Source organism: Balaenoptera borealis (genome assembly GCF_965194805.1).
Source record: "Balaenoptera borealis genome assembly, chromosome: 12".
Classification (NCBI taxonomy): Eukaryota; Metazoa; Chordata; class Mammalia; order Artiodactyla; family Balaenopteridae; genus Balaenoptera; species Balaenoptera borealis.
Genome location: NC_138869.1, coordinates 70,357,120 through 70,376,384, shown reverse-complemented (window position 1 = coordinate 70,376,384; position 19,265 = coordinate 70,357,120). Strand labels below are relative to the sequence as shown.

Sequence of the window (19,265 nt, the reverse complement as noted above, 5' to 3'; positions counted from 1 at the left end):
TGCTTAACAGTGCTGGGTGTAAACACCTAACAAATGGGGCTGTGGCTACTGCTACTGTCATCACTCCTGGCTTGCCTTAGGGGATGACATGGAACAAGTGATATTCCAGGTCTGGACATGTGGCGGCCTTTGGAATTCCAGGGACCTAAACCCAGAATTTCCCAATTCCCTGCCTTACAATCAACCGTGAGAAGGGAGAGCTGACAGGGCGCCCCGCTCTGGGTTTGCGCTTCTTTCAGAGAGATGGGCCCGGACCCTTCTCCACCTCTGCCCCTTCCCCCGCCCCTTGGGACGACCTAGTAGCTGCATTTCCTCCTTCCCTCACTGCAGGGGGATGAGGAGCAGCAGCCCCTGGATACAGGGCAGAAGAGTGCTCAGGACCAGAGAGGCCACGGGCGTGGGGCCCGGCCAACTCACTCCCAAGCTTCCCTATCAGTCATTAACCCAGTACTGACCCAGTGCCCTGGGTTTCCAGACCAGCAGCTCCGCAGTGCTCTCTGCTCTCATTTGTCAATCTCAGTCACCCTACTGCCCTCAGGGCACGTGAGAGGCCTGTGTGGCCTTGGAATGGATTCACCCCAGCAGGTCCCCTGAGGCCAACCCCAGGAGTGGCCTGGGAGCTGGTTTTGTGCAGAGTATGGGAACCAGAGGAAAGTCTGCTAGCCCCTCCCCCCGTCCCCCATTCTAGAATTCTTCCAATTCCACCAAGAGCCAGCCTGTCAGCCCTGTGGAGTGGAGCTAAGCTACAATAGAAGGAAAAGCCGGCCTCCTTTCATTGTACCTCCTCAGGGAGCTACTGAGAACGTGCCCAGAGAAGAGATCATAGTGGGCAGGAGGGCTCCTCAGCTGGGACCAGCGAGGGGCCTGACGGGCGGCCGGCTTCCGGCCACTGACCCCCACGCAGGTCAGTGCGCTGAGCTGCCACTGACTGTCAGCGGCGGAGGACTGAGGAGATACTAAAAGTCTTGTCTTCACAGACAACAGAACCACAGCGATGTCGAAACATGTACATAATGCACAGGAACAAAACCGGAAAGACATGACCCAAATTGTTAATGGGGCTTCCCTCTGAGGGGTGATTCTTATTTTCTTAACTATATTTTTCCGTGTTCTTCAAATTCTTTACAATGAGCATGGGACGCTTTCATGATGGGGGGAAGAGAGGGAGATACGTTTCAAAGTGTTTTGAAGAAAGAAAACTGAATAATACACTGAAAGATACTGAGGAGGTGAAAGAAGGGCCTGCCCAGAAGCGAGCCAGGCCTCTCCTCGGCAGCCTGAGAGCTGAGGACCCTCCCTGCTCAGAGAAGGCTTTGGAGGTAAGGGCAGGGGTGCCAACGGGCAGAGGGCCACAGCCGGGGACCTTTCCAGAACCTTCTCACCCGAGGACCTCAGGAGCTACAGCTGCTGATGCCGCCAGTGCCCTCCGCTCTTCCTCTGGTTCTGGCTGCTGCCAGCTGTTTTCACTCACTCAGTTAACAAATATTTGTTAAGCACTCACCATCATGTGCCCAACACAAACACCTAACTGTGAACAATGACCAGGGCGCCAAAAGGCCAACACTGCCACATGAGCCTAGTGTGGCTGGTCGGGGAGGGGGTCCCGAGGACGTGGCCTCTGACTAAGAGGCAGGCAGGTGGGGGGACAGAGACCCCAAGAAGGGAGGAGGACAGCACAGAACCTCTGAGGGGTAGAAAGAAGGGCCGCGCGGCTGGCGTGCCGAGAGCACGGGGCGGCCGGTCTGGCTGAGGCTGGAGATCAGCTGGGGCCTCGAAGGGCGAGTGAAGGATGTGGCTGTTTATCCGAAGGGCAATGGAGAGCCTAGGAGGGCTATGAAGAGGATGGGCAGGGTGAGAGCAGCACTTAGAAACGAACTGGAGATGTTTTCAGCTGGATGCCGAGAGGCCAGGGTGACAGCAAACCCAGCTGGGGTGGTGGTGGGAGCGAGAAGGCCATCTCCCAGAGCCCTGGAGAGCTGGGGGCAGGAAGCAGCCGCCTGTTCCATTCCCGGGAGGATCCGGGCTGAGGAGCCGAGGGATGGGGCCCTTACACAGATTTGAGTACGTCTCCTGTCACCTCACTGGCGTCCTCACTGAGGAGAGCGTCAGGGCAGGATTAGCTACTCCAAGATCCCTTCCTGCTCTGACTGGCCTGGGCTCCAGCCTCCCAGCACTGTTCTGGTCTTAGTGATTCCTGGCTGCGACACACACACGTCTGGGCAGCAAATGTGGCACCTGGCACTGCTTGGCAGGAGGCCAACTAACACAAACAGCCCCCACATTCCTGGGCCCGACAACTCCATCCAAGCCCCCCAAACTTCTGACACCCAGCTCTCGCCGCCAGCACACCAGCCTGTGCCTCAGTGGCCCTGCTGTGGGGGGGTGTGGTTACGGGACGTGCACTGGACACCGTTACTCATACCCTTTTCTTTTTAAGCAGAACTGAGACTGGGACATGGGCCAGCCCTTTAAAGTTCACAAGACGCCTTCATGTACATGACCTCACTTAGTGTGTTGAGCACCTACACTGGACTATTTCATCCTAACACTCCGGTGAGCCTGAGAGAAGCTCTAACTCCTGCTGCCATATGAACAAACTGGGTGAGGGGACAGAGGCTGTTGGCAAGGTGAGGGGCAGCGCACCGAGGGGTGGCCAGGCCTAGTGAGGGGGAACAGAACTCGGATCGGCCCAACTCTAATTGGAGGGGAGGAAGGCAGAAATGGGGGTCAGCAGGGCAGAGTGACTTCTGAACCTCCCTGAGGGGAGAGGAGACACAGAAGAGCCCTACAGCTAAGTTCTGTCCAGGAGAAACTGTGACTCCCAAATTTAAATTTCACCTAAAAGTGATCATGTCCTTTGACCTTGTAATTCCTCTCACAGGAAACTGTACCAGGCTGTTCAATGCAATGTCATTTACAATAATGAAATCAATTTTTATAACAACAAAAAAATATTTTTAATAATGAAAAGAAAACAGAAATGACTCAATGTCCAATAATAAAGGAATGGATAATAAACTAGGGCACCCCCAGAAAATGGAGTATTATCCAGCCATTAAAGTCATGTTTCCATAGAATATTTAATAACTTGTTAAGTGAATAATAGCAGAATACAAAACTACAGAGACAGCATGGTTCCCATAAAAATGACTAGAGAGGGACTTCCCTGGTGGTGCAGTGGTTAAGAATCGCCTGCCAATGCAGGGTACATGGGTTCAAGCCCTCCCTGGTCTGGGAAGATTCCACACGCCGCGGAGCAACTAAGCCCGGGCGCCACAACTACTGAGCCTGCGCTCTAGAGCCTGCAAGCCACAACTACTGAGCCCACGTGCCACAACTACTGAAGCTCGTGCGCCTAGAGCCCATACTCTGCAACAAGAGAAGCCACCACAATGAGAAGCCCGCGCACTGCAACGAAGAGCAGCCCCCGCTTGCCGCAACTAGAGAAAAGCCCACGCATAGCAACAAAGGCCCAATGCAGTCAAAAAAAAAAAAAAAAGGCTAGAGAAAGAACGAAGTTTCCTTGTACGAATAGGGTGGTAGGTGATTTATTATTTTTATGTTGCTCTACTTTTAAAACTTTCTGTACTGAACATGTATTACAGTCATCTTACTTGACTCACCAAAGCATGGGATACATTGCTGGATCCTTTCTCCTTTACGTCTTTTCTTCACTTGGCTCCCAGGTTTTCCTCTGACCTCAATGGCTGCTCCTTATCAATCTCTTTTGCTGGTGCCAGTCAGCAATTTTCTTCCCAATCTCTAAAGGTCTCTTTCATTCTCCATCTACATTCCCTCCCTGCATGATCTTATGCTGGCTCATGGCTCTCAACACCTTCAATATGCTCTTGACTCCCCTATTTATTTCTCCATTCCCAGCTTCTCTGAGATCTCCACATGGATGCCCATTGATATCACAAGCCTAACACATCCAAAACCAAGCCTTTGACATTTCCCCTAAAGTCTTTCTCATCTCAGTAAGTGGCAACTCCAACCTTCTAGATGATCAGGCCAAAATGTAAGAGTCAGCAAATCTGGTTGCCTCTGCTTTTAATAAACACCCAGGATCTAATCACCTCCACTGCTAGGATCCTGGTCCAAGTCAACATCATCTCTTGCCTGGATTACTGCAACAGCCTCCTAACTGGCTTCTCTGCTTCTGGCTTCACTCCACTACTCTCCACACAACAATCAGACCGATCCCTTTAAGTCCGATTCTGTTCCTCCTGTGATCACATCCCTCCAGGCGCTTCCTGCCCATCTTTACACTGGCTTGGAGGCCTTCCAGAACTGGTGCCCCTGCCTGCTACCTTCCTCCCAGGATACTAGGCACCAGGCACATGGCCTCCCTTCTGGTCCTGAACGAAACAGGCATAGCCTGCCTCAGGGCCTTTGCAGCTGTCCCCTCCAGCTGAAAATGTTCTTTCCCCATGGCTTGCTGCCTCACCTCTCAGGACTTTGCTCAAATGTGACAGTCAACCTGACCACCTGATTTAAAATCACCCCAGCCCACCCTTGGGTACTTCTATTTCTCTTCCCTGCTTCAATTTTCTCTGTAGCTCTTACCACCATCTGGAGAGAGAGAGAAAGAGAGAGAGAGAATGCGCATGCGCATATACACAAATATTTATATACATACACATACATGTATGTATGTACCTATACATATGTGTGTGTACTTTTTTACTCATTTGTTAACTGCTTGTCTCTCCCCAAAAGAATATAACTCTACGAGCCAGAGATTTTCATCTGTTACAATCACACTGATCCTCAAATCTTAAGAGAGGAGTGACTGGCAGACAGTAATTGTCCAACAAATCTTGCTGAATAAATGGATAACTTCTTACAGTTGGAAAAAAGCTTTTCGTTCCCAGCCCAGCCTGAAGTAGCCCCGTGGATATCATTTGTCCTCAGGCTTCAGTTTTCACGGGGTATTTGAGGCTGCTCTCCAGACCATTCCAGTCAAAAGAGGAGCTTATCAGGATTACGATCAATTGGTAGAAATGGGTGGAGGGGAAAACACAGAGTCCAGAAGCAGCTGGCTGAGGGGGCCTAGCTGTGGTCCCGGCAGCTCTTCTGCTAATCTGCAAGGTGACCTTGGGGGAGATGGTTCATTCTTCTTGGCTCCATTGTCCCCAGGAGGAAGGAGTGTTGGGCGTGTCAACACACTTTGACTCTAAAATCCTCGCACAGGGTAGACCTAGAGAGCACAACCCAATGGAGGGAGGCCCAGGCCATTCACAGGCCTCAGCTCCTCTCAGGGCAGGGGTAGGGAGGTAGTTAACAAATCCTCAGGAGCCTTTAACGTGTTTACACTCCAGTCCAGGAGGAAGATAAAACCAGTACCTGCAACCACCTTGGGGAAGGCTGCACACAAACAGGGGAAGGGGAGGAGGGCGGCTGAGTCCTTGGGGAGGAAGTGGTCTCTTGCTGGAGGCCTCAGGGAACGGTCAAGGCCAAGGAGAGCTGGGTTATCCAGAAATGATCTTAATAGTAAAATATGCTCATTAGAAAAAACACTTAAGGGTTCAGAGAAAAAAGTAAAGTCAAGGAATGGGCAGATGGCTTTTGTTTACACAGGCTGAGGGGTAGGGTGTTCTAGGTAGGGGGAATGCAGGCTCCTAGGCCCAGGAGATGGGGGTGGAGAGAGACACAGCAGAGCTGGGTGGCGGGGACCGGAAAAGGCTGGGAAAGCCAGGATGCAGGCCAGGAGTTGGTCTGCCTTCAGGGTGGGAGCTCTCAACCACTCCAGGGTCCTGCTTCTCACTTCCATTCCTGAAGCCCTCTAATGCTACAGTCTCCCGTATCCTGGGGAGTGGACCCTCCATTCAACTAATTTCCATTCCTGGTCCTGTCCTGTCTGACCTCTGGTCACCAAGTCTCAGCCTGCACCTTCCTCCTCCCCAAAGCCATCTTCTCCAGACGAAGCGAAGCCTCTCCTTACTGCAGCTTTGTCATTGGAAGATTTCTCGACCCCTCCTCCTCCTTGGTTTATCATGCTCTCTCCCTGTGCAGCTCCTGAAACCCCCAATAATCAAGGTGATGAAGCCAAGTGCTGGAAGGGCAACACATTAAATCTCAGGAGCACATTTTCCTTCTCTCTTTTCTCCTAAATCAGTGAGGGGCCAAAGTGTCATGAGATGCTTTCCTCTAGGCGTTTATTAACCTTTGGATAAGGCAATTCAACAAATGATAGCAACTGCCCAGGTCCTGCTGAAATCCAGACCCCAGCATGACTCCTCTCTATCTGGAGGTGAGAAGGTAATGGGACATAGTGGAGAAAGCACTGGTGCTGGACTACATGACAAGTATACTCCCAGCTCTGTCTTTACTATGCTGTGTACCTCTGGGCAACCTTCTAACCTCTCTGTGGCTCAGTTATCCCATCTGTAAGATGGAACTAATATCCACATGCCTTCCGAATGGAAGCAGCCAAGCTCAGAGGAGACATTAAATATGAAAAACATTTGTATTATACAAGTTATATGCCAAAATGTTAATGATAGTTATCCCTTAGGGGTAATTTTGATTTCTTCCCTTATTGCTTATCTGGTTTTTCTATAATGAATATGTGCTGTGTTTAGTAAGCAAAATAAAGCAAAGAAAAAGTTTTAAAAGCATGATACAAACATGAGATATTGTTATTTTAGAGAGTAGCAAGATGAAGCAGGAAAGCTGAGGAAGTCTACCTCAAGACACAACATTCTGGCACATGCATGTCATGGGATCCTCCGCCGACCCTGCAGGTGGCACAGATGTGGTGCCACAGCAGGACGGCCGGAACACACGGCTGGGAGGAAACAGCGAGTAGTCGAACTGCATGTCTGCCTCACGCCCATTTTATGGGACTGCAACACAGAGCTGACAGACGCCTGCCCAACAACATAAACAACCGTGGAGGGTTTAGAATGGGAAGGAGGGAAGGAGGAGTGTGATGGTGGGGAGATCAACAGTCTTTACACGATTGTAGTTGTAGTTGTTTTTAAAACAAGCATCAATGTCTTTTGTAATGAAGCTGAGTAGAAAAGCCAGGAGTCTCCTTCAAAAACGCCTTGCTTTCTCCCTAACACAAGCTCTGGGCCTCACTTGAGAGAAATCAGCTCAGGAACTAAGGGTGAGTACTGACAGCAGGAAGCAAAGCAAAGCAAAGCGAAGCTCACCCGGTGGTGAATTCAAAGGCATTTTCAGTACTTGCTTTCTGTTCTCCCTTTCCGTTTCGAGCGCACACCTGTCTGTTTGCTTTCTAAAGTCCCAGATAAGGGCCTAGTTAACAAATATTTGGAAAGCATGAAGTCTCCCAAAGAGGAAAGGGAGAACCAGAGGTGAGGGGGTGAAAGGACCAAAAACAAGAGTTATCAAATCTCAGGGAGCCCAGAACAGACTTTTTAAACATTGAAGCACCTTGGAGAGTCAGAAGAATGGCCCATGCCCTCACCTTCCAATTCTCATAATATTCTGACAGCAGCTTCCGGATTTTACACCTGCATGACAGCTTGCAAGAGCTCTGAGGGAGAAAACTGGTCAAAACCCTGCAATCTCACTCCTTAAGACTCAGGAGCCAGGAGGAGGGGTGTGTGGGACGAGATGGAGAAACTCCAAGATTGAGTGATTTAGTAATGACACTTGGGGAATTCATTCAGGGAGCGGAAGGCCTCACACGTTTGGTCATGTCAGGTTCCCAGTAAGGGTTCCAGCCTCACCCGGAAGGAGGATAGAAGGGGCTCCCTCAAAAGAATCATGTAAAGCACCGCTGCTGTTCCTTGAGTGTTACAACCAGCGGAGGTGGGGGATCTGTTCACACCGCTTTCCCTCCGGGCTTCGCTCTCCAGGGCCCCCTCGGCCCCTGCCTGCCCGGCTGCCGGAGCCCTGGAGGTCCCTCCAAAAGGCAGGGCCCAAGGAGGCCATGAACCAGGGGCAGAAGAACTTCCCAGAACTCCCCGCAGGGCCCACACAGCACGGCCTGCTCTTTGCTGGGCTGCTTTGGCCCAGGTCCTGAATTCGGTCTCTTCCCTCTGGAGGCCTGTGGGGATGAACAATGTAGGGAGAAGCAGCTGGAACTCGGGGAGGCTGACTCTCCTGGACTCTCAGCTCTAACAGCAACAGGAAAACATGGCCTTGACAAACCATGTCCGGATTCAGCTGGAGCCACTGTTTTCCTCAAAACAACTGCTCTGGGGAAGGACACCATTAAAGTGTGAGGACAGACGCTACTCACCGAGCACGCAGGTGCTACTTGCCTGGGGAGAGGCGCTAACCGGGAAGGTGACAGGCCGGGGGGCTGGCAGGGGCCGTCCTGGGGAACTCTGGAGCTGCTGCCCGGCCCTTCTCCCTAGCTGCCTGCTCCAGAACCTCCGCCCCAATCCTGAGGCGACCAGAGTAAGTACGTGGTGTCTCCCCACCCACAGTGACCTGCTTGGCAAGGCTCTATGCACCTTTCCCCCATCAATACTTCCTGTCCCCCACCCCGGCCCCCAGGCACCCAGGCAGGCTGAGGCACTGCCTACTCCCATCCCTCCGGGCCGTCCTGGGCATTCATGGGCCAATGTGGGGATCCTGGGCAGCAACCCGAACATGGGCCACGGCCAGTGACCTGAGGCCTGCACCTCCCTCCCTGGACAGGCGGGGCCGGACCGGCACCTGCAGCTCACCTCTGTCACACCCATGCGAAAGCCTTTATTCCAAGGGTGGTGGAGGAGTGCCCGACAGCCCACTGACCTTCCTACAGAGCCGCCTGCCACGTGCGGGGAGGAGCCCAGGTGGGACAGGCACCCCCTCTTCCCTCTCTCCCCACATCCTCCAGGTGCTGGTGTTCTTTTGCTTCTGAGCACTAGTGCCTGGTGCCACCCTAACAGTGACCAGCCACGCCAGACAAGGCGGACTGGGGTGAGGGCAAGGGCAAGGGCAGGGCTTTGGCCCAGCTAGAGCTGAGTCTGAACCCCAGCTCTGCCACTCACTAGCTGAGTGGCCTTGGGCAAATTGCTTCATTTCTCTGAGTGACGATTTCCTTATAGGTACAATCGCCCAGCCCAGAGAGATGACATAACTTGTCTACAGTCATGGGGAGAGATGGTTGTAGAGCTGGGTTCCCAGTGCCGGTTTCCTGGCTCTCAGGGCTTTTCTGACTACACCAAGATGTTTCTCAATAGCAGGTGCAACTGACAGAGAAATTGTCTCTTTTCCAACATGGCTGTCAGTTATTCCCAAAAGTCAGTGAAAAGTTCCTTCCAAAGTTCTCTGCCTTAAAACAAAAGTAGCCTTCACAGACACCAACCTACCAGGTGACTAAAGTCAGCATCACCTTTACAGGGGCAACTGGCATCATCATGCCTCCTTATGCGAAGTAACAGGAAGCACTCATCACCTCTGCGGGCTCCCATAAGAAACGTTAACCGCAACCTGATCACAGGGAAACCAGAGAACAAATATGGAATGTGGATGATCTATGACATAATGTTAAGCAAACGTAACACTGTTAGCAATTGGTGAACCTCAGTAAAGGAAATACGAAAGTTCATTGCACTATCCTGTCAACTTTTCTGTAGCTTTGACCTTTTTTAAAATAAAAAATAGAAAGGAAAAAGGCTATTCTGCTTTCAGCTCATCGCATGGCTCTGAGCCAACGAAGACTCAGTTGTGTCATGTTCAATTCTCTCCCTAGTAAGTGTCCGGAATATAAAAATCCAAGCTTCTCTGCATGTCGTTCAAGGCTTAGTACAACACAGATCTCAGAGTTTTCCAAGCTCATCTTCCACAAGCCTCTACAACCTGAATCATCTTCGTCAGCCAAAGCTGTTTATACGCTGCTTCCAGCTACTGGTTGGAAACCCATCTGTTCAGCCAGCAACTTTCAAGGAGCACCCTCCATGGACCAGGCACCCACCTTGGGTCAAGTGCTAAGGGGGTCCCAGAGACGCTGTGCTGTACGAGACACAGCAGCTGCCCTGGGGAGCTCACCAGCCAGGAAACCCTATGACGCTTGGCTTTTGTCAAGTCCTGCCTTGTGACATCTCTCGATTAGTATTTCTATGCAAGACTTCCTTCCCAACATTTCTTGGGAAATTTATGTATTACTGAATCCCAAAGCCTGAGAAACATCAATTGAGTATTTGGGAAAAGGTATTATAATCCTCTTGTGAGAATTAAAGCCTAGCAATCAACCTAGGGATGTTACTGGTTCAAAGGAATCCACTGCTTCAAGTCAAATCAAGAGCGAGAAACTAACATGCAGAGTTGAAGGTTAAGGCTAACATCTTTGGGAACCAAGACAGGAGTGCATAGGAAAGAAGTGACAAGATTTTAATCAAGTCCTCCTTGAAGCCACTGCCATGTTGTAAGTGTGTATTCTTGGCCTGCTCTGTTGCTAACAGTCATTCTTGCAAATATGTATTAACGTATTTATATACATAGTATATACAAATTCTCCCAGCGGTATTCTAAGAAATAAGTTTGGAGGCAAAGTAAGTCCTTAAATTGGCAATTTTGACACGTGATTCTGTGTACTACTGTTAACGTTGTTAGGAGATCCACGAGTTAGGTTATTAAAATACTACCCAATAATGTTTACTGGCATTTTCTAGCATTTGACTATTTGCTATAGAAGAAATACAAAGAAATGATGAGTATGTGGAATTCTAGGACACAAAATCAGAGACATCTAAAATGTGAATTAGTAAAAGCAGTCTTGATTAGAAAAAGCAATAGTTAAACCAAAACTGGGGCAAGCAAAGCGTTTTCATCACTAAAAAAGGAAATGAGTTTATACAAAATGTAGCATGTACCTCCATGCCCAACCTGAAGATATTTTGGACACACCCTTAACAAGTCAACCAACATCAACGCAAAATGAAAGAAATTTTTCTACATTCGGAACACTTGTCTATATCATGGAAAATTTTTCTACATTACAACATTTCATGAAACAAAGATCAAAATTATCAGAAAGGGTAATTAATGCTTTGTATATTTTATTTTATTTTGGCCTTGCCGTGCGGCTTGTGGGATCTTAGTTCCCCGACCAGGGATTGAACCCAGGCCCATGGCAGTGAAAGCACCGAGTCTTAACCATTGGACTGCCAGGGAATTCCCATGCTTTGTGTATTTTAAAATTTCATTTTAGACCCACACAAATATGACCAACTGATTTTTGACAAAAGTGAACAGCAATTCAATAGCGAGAACTCAACGAATGGTGATGAAACAACTGAAACAACTCAAATGCAAAAATTAAAAATAGGAAAACCTTGACCTATATTTTATACCTTTTATAAAAATTAAGCTAAAAATGGATCATAAATCTAAATATAAATTAAAAGACCATAAACTTTTAGAAGAGAACATAGGAGAAAAACTTTGTGACCTTGGGTTAAGTTCTTAGATGTAACATCAAAAGCACAATTCATATTAGAACATTTTTTGATAAACTGGACTTCATCAAAATTAAAGACTTATGCTCTTCAAAAGACACCATTAAGAGGATGAAAAGTTAAGCCAGCTTCTGGGGTGCTGGAAATGGTTGCAGCTGGGTGATGATTTTGTGGAGTATATAAACGTGAGACTAAGACTAGTCTTAAGTAACTAGTCTTAGTTACTTAAGACTAACGCAGACTACACACTCCAACTGTGGTATGTTATACCCCTTATAAAGCAAGCAAGAAAATAAATAAATGGCACATCCCCAGATTAAATAAGTAAGTAAAATGCAACAGCAAGAAAGTGTGGAAAGGGCTATGGAGAAATACAGAAACTTTAGGAGCACACTGCAGGAGGCTTATCTGAGGAAGTGATATAAGCTGAGATTTGAAGGATGAGGGGTGTTAAGGGGGTGAGATGTCCCAGGTGGGAAGAACAGCCTGTGCTGAGGCCCAGAGGCAGACAGTGCCTGGTGAGCTAGAAAGTTTTGGGTGAACAGAGTGTAGAGTTCTGAAGGGATGAGAGACGCGATTTCAGACACTCACCTTCTCTCACTGTGTTGTTTTAGAAGCCCACCAGTGAGTCTCTGCCTTTCTCTGCTCTAATTCTACCCACCCCCTTGCCTCAGAGTTAAGTCCACCCTTAGAAACTAGGAAGTCAAGGCTGCCCACGTCCAGGCCCTTTATCTGTCCTTCAGAGAACTGAACACCTCAGCGAAAGGGACAGCTCACCATTCCCAGATGGGCTCTGCGTTCTCAGCCGACTTGCCTGGCTCTCCTTGGCCTTCCCTGGGAGTGCCTTTCCCAACCTGCTGGTCTGGCTGAAAGAAGTGCCATAACACCTACTCCAGAATCATCCCTGCTTCTCCCAAGTTGGAAATATTTCTTCCTTTGAAGTGGCCACCTCTTGTGTGGCCTCCATCACCCAGCTAGCTGTACCCTCGCCCTCTTCAAGGGCAGTCTCTGTCTTCCTCCTTTTGGCATCTCCCCTGTGGGACAGTTGTACATAGTCAGTTCCCAAATCAATCCCATAAACGATTTTTTTAATTGAATGAGGCTCTGCCTAGAGGGAGGGGGAAGGGTGCCACGGGGGATCATAGCAAAGGCTGCCTGGGAAAGTGTCAAGACTTTGGTGCTTCCAAATTCCCGACAGTTATTAACTTTCAGGATTCGGGAATGAGGAATAGAATTTCCTGGGAATTCCCAAAATTGTAAATTACTCTATAACTTTCATAACACTTTATTTATGAGTTTTTAAATAAGAATGAGAGATCATAATAAACTGAATTATTTTTCTGTGAAAAAGTTTCAGAGGTTTTACTATAAAAGAAAATAAAAACATATAGTAGTAAATGCATGCATAATTTATTATTACTAGGAACAATATAATGTGACAGGATTACACATTTTATTAACATGTAAAAGTTATCTCTACCTGATATAGATATTTGATAATAGAAAATGTTAATGAAGAAAACATTAACATAAAATGAAAAAAATAAAAATCATTTAATGATTTAAGGATAGTACCACAAATATTGAATACTTAAAAGTTATTCTTAAAGTGAAATTAAAATTTTTTATTTTTAAATTTCCAGACACTAAAATTCACCCTTTCTGGTGTGCAGTTCTGTGAGTTTTGGCAAACTCATAGTGATTAACCACTGCCATAATCCAGATAAAGAACTGTGCCATCACCCCCTAAAGACAATGACATTCCCTTGTGCCACTCCTTTGTAGTAAACCTGCTCACATCATTTATCATTTACTCCTGGTCTGTTCTCTCTTCCTGTAGTTTTGCCTTTTCCAGGATGCCATATAAATGGAATCATAAGTATATGGCCTTTTGCCCCTTCATTCTAACCCCAGCAATAGTCCCCCAGAACCTGAGGAAGTGGGAACAGTTGGCAGCTTAGTGGGAGTCTCTGGGATGGGAGCCACGTGTTTGAAGAGCCAAGTTCCAGACCCATAGACAGTTAGAGACTGGTGGCAAGAGTGCAGCCTGTTCCTGGACACGCCATGGCACTGCCAGGAGATACTGCTCCAGGAATGGGGTTGTCATTGGGAGGGATGTTTCTGACCAGGCACCTGGCATCAGCTACACTGTGCTGTCCCTGGCAGCTTGTAACAACGTGAACATTTGCGAGTAGTAAAATCAGGAAGGGCCTTGGATAGCACAACCAAGAGTCTGGGTTTTTATGGTAGCAGGGACTTTTTGAAGAGTCCTAAGCCTGGAAGTAGATGTGACCAGATTTGTGGTCTGGCTGCAGACTGGGGAGGGGGCAAAGAATGGAAGCTGGGGGCCTCTGAGAGACTTTGGAGTAATTCAGATGAGAAAGGAAGAGGGTAGGTCAGGGAGGTGTTTGGCACTTGGATGACAGTACTTGGTTCATTTGGTACTTGGATTATTTGGATCTTGGGGAGACACTGGGGGATGAGGGGATAGCTTCAAGGAGTCTAACTTCAAGAATGAGACCCCAACCCAGGATCCACCCAAACATAAGGCAGGAAGGCAACAGCAGAATCCACCACACTGTCACCTGGCTGCAGGAGTTTGTTGGTTGACCCTGAAGGTCCTGTGACTCCTCAAAGTCCAGGGTGAGGCTTCAGAATGGGCAGCCCTGGAGATGAGATGGACAGACAGACAGACAGGCCCCTGCAGACAGGCTGCTGCAGTCTTTCTCCCCATGTCCAGCACATGGTTGTTTCTGGCCCCAGGAAGCCCTGCCTTGTGCTGCGTGGAGCCGGGAAGAGAGCAGCTCCTTGGAGGTCCTTGTCCTTCTGCTTTCTCCCTCCAGTTGCTTCTCCCAACCTTGGGTTTGCATATTTGTCCAGAGGCGGGGAAGCCAGGCCACTCCCAGGCCTAGACTCATTTGGGCCACTTGGCAGGGTGGGTGGTATTGACCAAGTACTGTCAGCCCCCTGCCTCACCTAGCCAGGTCCGTGGTGTCCTTGAGGAAGCCCCTCCTTTAGGAAGCAATCAACCCCCACCCCGCCCAGTGGGGTCAGGTGTGTCGGCTGGGCTTCACTTCAGCTTCTCAGCCATAAAATGGGGCCACACCCCTGCCTGACAGGCTAGTGAAAGGGCATGACAATGAATGCTCAGGGCAAACTGTTGCGTACTATACAGAGTATAACAACCACCAGTGAGAAGTTGCCTTTGGCTCTCCAAGGTACCCCACCACCTCTTCTTGCCCACCAATCTATGAGGTCCTTTGCCTCCATCTCACAGTGCAAGAGCACTGCCACCACCTTCTTGAAGCCCTCTCCTCCAGGCGCTCTGCCCTCTGCTGCCTGCTTTTACTTTACCCACCCTTGAAACCTCCCTTACACACACCTTTCCCTGGGTTTGTCCTTGGCTGGCTTCCCTTCTCAATGCACAAACCACCCACTGGGGTTTTCGCAAACTGTGACTGCATCTTCCATCTCCGTCCTGGGCTGCTCTCCTACTGACGGTCTCAACACCCCACGGAGGCCTCGTAGGGCCTCCTAATGCATCCAAAATGCAATCGGTGATCTTTGTGTCGGGCCTCAGGCATCCCTGACCCTTGTGCCCAGCAGTGCCTGGCAGGTGGCATGTGCTCAGTTTGTGTTTGCAGAGCTGATCACCACGTGCTTCTTTCCTCTCCTGCCACCTTCCACCTGTGACTCCTCCAATGCTCCTTGTGCCGTCAATGGGACACCGTCTCCTAGTCACACAGGCTGAAACACCGGCACCGTCGGGTCCCTCCTCACCACCGACTTTTCAACCATCCACTGTCCCCTTCCCCTGACTCTGCTGCTGTCCTGGCTCAGGCCCTGCCCACCTCTCACCTGGACCTGCCTCTAGACACTCTCTTGCTCCAGTCCAACCTACCTACTCCTGCTGGTGACATTCCTAAGCCCAGGCATGATTTGTCACACCCCTGCCTACAAATCTCTGCAGCTCTCTTGTGCCCAAAGAATAAAATTCCAACTCCTTAAATGCAGTATCCAAGGCCTCCCACATTCTGGCCCCAACCTGTCAGTCCAACCACAGTGGGGAAAAAGCAGCGAAAATAACTGACATATACCAAGTGCTTCCCACATGCCTCTTAATCCTTATAATAATCAGGACTACAATTTGACAGAGGAGGAAACCAAGGACAGGAGGGTTAAATAACTTGCCCAGGGTCACAGTCCAAACTCATAAGGAGTGTCCTGGGTCAGAACTAACAACCTTTTAATCCTTCAGCCTTCCCTGAAAGATTAAATCTTTAAGGCTGGGATATGCCTTTAAAAAAAACCTTTGCAGCAGGCTCCACATTGCCTCCCTGACTTCGCAAAGGGCGAGGAGTGGAAGAGGAGAGAGGGCAACAGGTGTTTCTGAGATTGAAATCAAAGACACTGCGGGTTCTATAAATTATTCCTAAAATTTCCTTTTAGTTCCAAGAAGGAATATCAATGTTTAATGGTACAGAAATTTTATAGTAAACGGAAGTTGTATTTTCTTTACATACAATTAACTACAGCATCCTGAGATTCCTGATCAATCAATGTACACAAATATTCATACCAATTTTACAGGACCAATTTTACAGGAGAAGGATTTTACTACTCTCAAAGGTTCACGTTGTTACAAGCTGCCAGGGACAGCACAGTGTAGCTGATGCCAGGTGCCTGGTCAGAAACATCCCTCCCAATGACAACCCCATTCCTGGAGCAGTATCTCCTGGCAGTGCCATGGCGTGTCCAGAAACAGGCTGCACTCTTGCCACCAGTCTCTAACTGTCTATGGGTCTGGAACTTGGCTCTTCAAACACGTGGCTCCCATCCAAGAGACTCCCACTAAGCTGCCAACTGTTCCCACTTCCTCAGGTTCTAGGGGACTATTGCTGGGGTTAGAATGAAGGGGCAAAACCACAAAAACATGATGATAACGATAAAAGGGAGAGAGCAGAGGAGAGGGCACAGGAGAACTGAACATCAGAGAAGAACACTGGTGTGATAAATTCCGGAGGCTGCTCGGGTGCCCACTGGCTGGTGGGTGAGGTGTGCTTCCTCATGCCTTCCTCCATTCTGCCCCACTTACCCTTACTCAGTACTGTATTTGTTTGCTTATCTATGTCTCCTCTCTGGAATGGGGACTCCTTGACTGGTCCTAATAACTAGCAGACGGGAGGTGCTAAATTAACGCTGAAATGGTGGTGGACCTTGCAAATTGTTTATACAATATCTACTCTCTTCTTTTCCCTTAGTTACAAAATCCCAATTTTATTTCAGTTGGCAATGTGTCCATCTAAAAGACTTCTCAGCCTCCCTTGCAGCTATGGGAGGCAAATGAAGGGAAGTGGGAGCTATTGGGTGGGACCTCCAGCAAAGCTCCTTAAGGGAGAGACAGTTAGCATATGTCCTTTTTATCTTCTCCCCACATCTTTCTGGGAACTTGACATGATGGCTGGAGCTCCAGCAGCCATCTTAGACCATATGCAACCCCGGGGTTGGAAGCCATGCACTAAGAATGGCAAAGCAGAGAGAGCATACCTAGATTGTCTCCCCCAGATTTCTTTTAAAAACCTAATAGAGAATAAACTTCTAGTGGTTTAAGCCACTGCTATTTCTGGTCTCTGCTTACTGGCTGCCAGATGTAATTCCTAATGAATTCATGAATAAACCAATTAAACTTGGTTTTCTTAAATTACTCACTGCTGACTTGCAGTTCAAAGGCCAGTCACCACCTCTAACCTCTGGTCCTTGTAATATAATGATAATTTTCCATTAATTATGGACATCAGGAAGATGGAAGGACAAAAGCAATACAAGGAAGAGGTAGTACAAGGTGGAGAAGTAGAGGATGAAGATGATGAGCGATGGAAGCAGGAGAGGAAGTGGGAAAATGAGGGGCAGACAAGAGAGGGGACGTGGGGGGAAGGCAGGGTAGGAAGAGAGGGCAAAGGGTGCCAGAGTAAAGGAAAGGGGAAGATGAGGGGCAGGTGGAAACCAAGGAGAGATGATGGGGAAAGAAGGGAAAGGGAATGGAGTTAAAGTGTCCTCTGGCAACAGTCACTATTTAGAGAGCACTCACTGTGGGCTGGGCACAGTGCCAGATACTCTGTACCATTCTCTCTAATCCTCATCCTCCTGATGTAAGTATTATCATGCCCATTTTACAAATGAGGATGGGACTTCCCTGGTAGTCCAGTGGTTAAGAATCTGCCTTCCTTGGGCTTCCCTGGGGGCGCAGGGGTTGAGAGTCTGCCTGCCAATGCAGGGGACACGGGTTCGAGCCCTGGTCTGGGAAGATCCCACATGCCACGGAGCAACTGAGCCCGTGAGCCACAATTGCTGAGCCTGCGCATCTGGAGCTTGTGCTCCGCAACAAGAGAGGCTGCGATAGTGAGAGGCCCGCGCACCGCGATGAAGAGTGGCCCCCACTTGCCGTAACTAGAGAAAGCCCTCGCACAGAAACGAAGACCCGACACAGCCATAAATAAGTAAGTAAATAAATAAATAAATAAATGCATCATCACATTAAAAAAAAAAAAAAAGAATCTGCCTTCCAATGCAGGGGATGCGAGTTCGATCCCTGGTCGGAGAACTAAGATCCCACATGCCGCAGGGCAACTAAGCCCACGCACCACAACTAAAGAGCCCACGTGCTGCAACTACAGAGCCCACACACTCTGGAGCCCACACCACAACTAGAGAGAAGTCCGCATGCCACAACTAGAGAGAAGCCCGCACGCCGCAAGGGAAGATCCCCTGTGCTGCAACTAAGACCCGACGCAGCCAAAAATAAATAAATAAATAAATAAATAAATAAATAAATAACAAATGAGGTGGGACTTCCCTGGTGGCGCAGTGGTTAAGAATCCGCCTGCCAATGCAGGGGACACGGACTTGAGTCCTGGTCAGGAAGATCCCACATGCCGCGGAGCAACTAAGCCTGTGCACCACAACTACTGAGCCTGTGCTCTAGAGCCCGCGAGCCACAACTACTGAGCCCGTATGCCTAGAGCCCATGCTCCACAACAAGAAAAACAACCGCAATGAGAAGCCCGCGCACCGCAATGAAGAGAAGCCCTCGCTCGCCGCAACTAGAGAAAGTCCGTGCACAGCAACGAAGACCCAACACAGCCAAAAACAAATTAATTAATTAATTAATTAATTAATTAAAAATTGAGGTAACTGTGGCTCTGACATATTAAATAACTTCTCCTGAGTCACAGAAAATGGAAGAGGCAGAAGACTTCCTTGAAGTAGCCTTGGGGTGGGGGGACATCATCCCCCCTTCTCTCTTTATCCTGCTGCCTGGAATGTGGGTGTGATAGCTGGATCCATGGCAGCCATTTTGGACAATAAGAACAACAGCCACACCCTAAGAATGACAAAGCAGGGAACTGGAAGGAACTTGGGTCCTTTACAACCTAGTGGAGCTTTCACAACTGCCTGAGACTAAAGATTACCTAAGCCGCTTGGAGTCCCCATCCATAAATCCATCCATAACTGTTTCAGATCTCACTTTGCTCAATTTTCCTCTGATCTTCAATAGCAGATTCCAAAACCCACTCCCAGAGAGCCTGATTTAGCAATCACTCTTCTAGAAAAATGGCATCAAACTAGAAAAGGCAAAGAAATGATCCAAGAGCCCACAGGAAAAATCTTGATGCCTCAAAAGCAGCAAGCTGGTGATCTGCCCCTAGAAGACGAGACCTTGGAAATCAGCAAGTGACACCGTAAACCTATCATTATTTAAAGACATGGAAGAGAGGAGGAGTTCTTTTTCTTCCCCACTTATTTATTTTTTATAAATTTATTTATTTTTTAAGAAATTTATTTATTTATTTATGGCTGTATTGGGTCTTCGTTGTTGCGCACGGGCTTTCTCTAGTTGTGGCA

The 19,265-nt window shown here is 48.6% G+C and overlaps 1 protein-coding gene and 1 long non-coding RNA gene across 6 annotated transcripts in view; one reads left to right on the top strand and one right to left on the bottom strand.

The window, feature by feature from the left end:
- PPARD (peroxisome proliferator activated receptor delta) overlaps nt 1-19,265 on the bottom strand; it is an 82,901-nt gene that overhangs the window by 24,401 nt on the left and 39,235 nt on the right. The window contains exon 3 of one of the 5 annotated variants that reach the window (XM_082345099.1): nt 3,624-4,572. The exons of the other annotated variants lie outside the window; for them this stretch is intronic. The gene's annotated coding sequence lies outside the window, so the exon portion shown is untranslated. The remainder of the gene's footprint in view (nt 1-3,623; nt 4,573-19,265) is intronic. 5 annotated transcript variants of the gene reach the window in all.
- LOC309607067 lies at nt 4,582-18,930 on the top strand. The gene is made up of 2 exons (XR_014232232.1): nt 4,582-8,376; nt 9,307-18,930. It is a non-coding gene; the product is annotated as an uncharacterized lncRNA (long non-coding RNA).